The sequence below is a fragment of the Octodon degus genome, unplaced genomic scaffold, assembly GCF_000260255.1.
Source record: "Octodon degus isolate 3935 unplaced genomic scaffold, OctDeg1.0 scaffold00094, whole genome shotgun sequence".
Lineage (NCBI taxonomy): Eukaryota > Metazoa > Chordata > Mammalia > Rodentia > Octodontidae > Octodon > Octodon degus.
Genome location: NW_004524670.1, coordinates 3,652,081 through 3,655,162, shown reverse-complemented (window position 1 = coordinate 3,655,162; position 3,082 = coordinate 3,652,081). Strand labels below are relative to the sequence as shown.

Below are 3,082 nucleotides of genomic sequence, written 5' to 3'. Positions count from 1 at the left end.
AGGACAGCAGTTCATGGCAGTAGGAAACAACAAAGAGCAGAGAAGGAGCAACAGCTGCAACATCCAGCAAGCTTCTCTCGCTTCCTTCCACGCTGACTGTAAGACCCGTGCTTCACTATGAAGATGAGAGGTCCTCCGGAGCATGGGGGTGGAGGGTCGGGGTGGGTTGGAGGGGGGTCCTCAGCTCCTTTATATACACATTTTTTGCTGAGCCACTCTGGGGCGGCCCATCACGCCCTAGGGCGGAACCAATCACATCTTAGGGCAGGGCCCTCCCATCGGCTCCCCACGGCCCCCAACAGCCCAGGACTGCCGCAACCCATTCAGCCAAGTCTCCATCATCTCAAGCTGACACAATGTATCAACCATCACAGATACCAACTAGAAGAGTTTTGTTTTAGCACAGAAAAAATATGGTGGCTTGAGCAAAAGTGATGGTTTAAAACCTAGAGGCAAGAGGGTCTTGCGCACATTTCCCATATTCACATAACTTGAAGGTGAGTTGGCTGCGGGATAATGAAGGGAAAAATGACTTATGAATGGCTGCTAGGACAGGGGTGAAAGACAGCATCACTCACTGGGAGGGAGGGGGTGTTTGGTCAGGGTCAGAGGGAAAAATGAGACTTTTATTTGAGGCATGCTAAGTTTGAAATGCTCCCTAGAAGTCCAGTTGGAGGTGTCAAGTGGAGAGTTGGAGAGCTGACCTTAAACACGGGCAGGGAACAGAGCTGTAAGTACATACACAGAAATCAGCATTTAACTGAGATCACGGTGTGAAATGACAAAAATGGCAAGAGGAAAATGGGAGAACAAGCCAAATTTGGTCACTATAGCCCACTAACCCTGAAAGATTCATTGAGATGCCAAGAAAAGGAGAATAAAATATTCAGAGAGCAAGAGAGAAAAGAAAAAAGAGGGCTGGCCAAATAACTCAGTGAATTAAAGCGCCTGCAAGCAGGCTCAGGGGCCAGAGGTTCAATCCCTGGGCCTCACATGCAGGCCTCAGCCCCAGGGCACGCTGAGAAGACTGGGCTTGGTGGTGCGCACCTATAATCCCAGCTCTTGGGAGGCTTTAAATAGAGGATCACTACAAGTCTGATCTAGTAGTGAGCCCCTGGACACTCTGTAGACCCTTCACTAAATGAAAAAAAAAAAAAAATCAGAATGGCAGAAGCAGTGCTGGGTCAAAGGAACAAAGTATCATAAATAGAGTAACTAGTTACCAAAAACTCTTCAACAATAGGATAAAATAAATATCACCAGATCTAGCAAACTGCAGACTATTTGTGACAGTAACAAAAACAATTTTAGTCAGAGAGAATGGGAGCTCAGTAAGAGATGAGAGAGAGAGAGAGAGAGAGAGAGAGAGAGAGAGAGAGAGAGAGAGAGAATGTTCATATGCTAGCACTGTCACCACTCCATGACAGTACCTGTTGAGTAGATTAGTTCTTAATGACATTCAGTCATTAAGTCCACAAATCATTTACTCAGTAATGTAACAGTTTGCCACCAGGTGAAAGATGACATTTAAGAAATGGTTGCTGGTCTGGAAAATACTGCTATCGGATGCGGGCAAGTGGGAAGTGCTTATTCTGCTGAGCCATCTCCCTGGCCGTCCTTAACAAATTTAAAGGAAGAGCCCATCAGGTATACAAGAGAGTGCCGCAAATGCAGGAATGAAAATTGGGCCGAGAAGCAGATTTTAAAGGCAATTTCTTCCACATCTTTTTTTGTATCATCTGCCAAGCTTCTTCAGGTACTATGACAGCAGCGGCAGCAGTAAGATGGGCGATATCAGAGAGAGCTCTCGTGAAGCATTTATTTCCAATCCAAAATGGAGCTTTATCTCATGCTTGCTGTAAATCTACGTATTCTTCTCTTCCAGATGACTATAATTGCAAAGTAGAGCCTGCTTTGACATCTGATGGCAGGACAATAGTATGCTACCACTGTTCTGTGGACATTCCATATGAACACACCAGACCTGTGCCTCAGCCAGATCCTGTCCATAATATTGAAGAAACACATGATCAAGTGCTGAACACCAGATTAGAAGAAAATGAAAATGAATTCCTTGAGCAAGGACCCATGACAAAACAACTTAGCAAAATGTTCTTCAGGACGAAGCATCGTTGGTATCCTCATGGGCAGTATCACAGACGTCGTCGTATGAAACTGAATCCTCCAAAAGACAGATGATATTGAGATTCATGGGAGAATCGAAGAGAAATGGTATCCTGCGCTTAGTTTACCACTGAAAGAAATACACTAATACTATATATGGTAATAGTCAAATAATAAAATGTCTTTTCACATACTAAAAAAAAAAAGAGAGAAAGAAAATACTGATATCTCTGAACTCCTAGGAATGTATCATTCATTTCTAAAAATCTTCCTAATGTCATTGTCCAATTTTATCTCTACCAAAAGATGATAAAAAATGTACACTTCTCTCATGCTTTATCCAGTAAGGATTGAGGTAAAAAGGCTTGATTTAGTTTTATGCCTACTCTTTACCCTTGGAGTATTCTCATTTATTTTGTAATATCTTCCTTTGTTCTATATATTTAAAAATCAATTATGAATGTTTAAATGCAATAGAAGATGGTTATTCATACTTGTAACTTCTTTACCAGGTTATCTCCACTTGCCCTATATTCTTAGCCTAAATGACTTGGGAATGTGGGGTCAATATCTGACTATGAATAGGTGCTATTATTAAATTCATTAGCTTGTCAATAACACTAGAGAATTCATTACAATGAATGGGTTTCTTAGTGCACTAATTAGGGAGTCTGGTATTGATTTCCCATGCTGTGACAATTGCTGGTATTTCTGTGACAAAAGCAACAATTGTATTAGAGAATCGTTTTCATACACAATAGAAATAAAAGCTTGAGATGTAGTCACATCCATTTTTGTACTAGGAGTAGTTAAATTATTTTTTCTTTATTGCGATTGAGATACAGGAGTGTCCTTCTACCTTATTGACTTGAGATACAAATTAAAATGCCTTTCATGTTATTTTACCAAGGTGTTTTGTTTATTATTATCACATATAAGAATTGGGGTTTAAAATTGT

General features: G+C 41.1%; 1 pseudogene; it reads left to right on the top strand.

The window, feature by feature from the left end:
• The first annotated feature begins 1,761 nt into the window (after nucleotides 1–1,761).
• Nucleotides 1,762–2,317, top strand: LOC101576526 (annotated as a pseudogene).
• Nucleotides 2,318–3,082: the final 765 nt, after the last annotated feature.